This window comes from Branchiostoma belcheri, unplaced genomic scaffold (assembly GCF_001625305.1).
Source record: "Branchiostoma belcheri isolate BF01 breed outbred unplaced genomic scaffold, Haploidv18h27 scaffold71, whole genome shotgun sequence".
Taxonomy (NCBI): Eukaryota; Metazoa; Chordata; class Leptocardii; order Amphioxiformes; family Branchiostomatidae; genus Branchiostoma; species Branchiostoma belcheri.
In genome coordinates this window covers 54,492-55,542 of record NW_017804365.1, presented here as the reverse complement: position 1 = coordinate 55,542, position 1,051 = coordinate 54,492, and the positions used below count along the sequence as shown (strand labels likewise).

The following is a 1,051-nucleotide window of genomic DNA, read 5'->3' as shown; positions in this document are numbered from 1 at the left end:
ATTCCTAGAATTCTTGCAAACTGAACACAAGGCTCCTCCCTGAGACGTTGCCAAAAATGAACTAGCTATCAATAAATTGTTCAGCTGCGACTGAGACTTCAATTTTTTCTGCAAGGGAATTGCTGTTCATAACCAACTGTATACCTGTACATATGCCCTTTCGGTTGATCGTAGATTGTTTTAGCTCGGGTTTTCATGAAAGAATCTATTTGGAAGTGTTGCCCAAACATTTAGACATCCTTTCATGCATGAGACATAGCGTATAGTCTCTGCAGTCAAGAAGAATAATCTCTAAACTGCCAAAAAAAAGTTACTCAAGCAACTGGATATGATTTTGAAAACGTCAGACGTTTCAGCTAGTATCCACTAGCTTTCGTCAGTGACTGAGAGACCAGAGGGGAAAGCAGGTATATACACAACCTGTTCATTGATATGCAAATAAAGTGAAGACAAATTTTTGGAAGTCGAAAAAGGAACAAAAGTCAGACAAGTCAAGACAAGATGATGCAAATTAGTCTGAAAGCTCCTGTTATACCGGACAGGAGCTTAAGTGTTGTCTGTCCTCGGGGCTGGGAGTGCCAAATCCCAAGTGCCGGAAGGATCAACCCGTAGCCCCCTTCCCTGTTGAGGGTGGGGTTGTACATTCTTTCATATATTGCCTCTTTAACACCCCGTTCCCACCAGCGTGTTTCGCGGTCTAAGACATCCGTGGACTCGAGTTTGAAAGAGTGACCCTGGTTGTGTTGTAGGTGGTGGAAAATAGCTGAGGAGTAGCCGTTGGCACTAGGTCGGCAATGTTCTTTGTACCTTACTTTAACCGGTCGACTTGTCTCTCCGATGTAGGTGTTGTTACAATTGGGCTCCTCACATTTGAGTCTGTAAATAACATTCGCCTTGGTACCCTTGTGAAGTCGGTCCTTAGGGTGTACCAGTCTTTGTCTGAGGGTTGAGTGAGGTTTGAAGTTAGTGGCTATGTTGAAGTTTTGGAAGATCCGTCGGAGTTTCTCAGATACTCCTTGGACATACGGAATAGTGATGTTGGCCTTGTTTT

At 43.7% G+C, this 1,051-nt stretch overlaps 1 protein-coding gene across 1 annotated transcript in view; it reads left to right on the top strand.

Annotated features, from left to right (window-relative positions):
• LOC109484881 (intron-binding protein aquarius-like) overlaps nucleotides 1-1,051 on the top strand; it is a 48,170-nt gene that overhangs the window by 10,095 nt on the left and 37,024 nt on the right.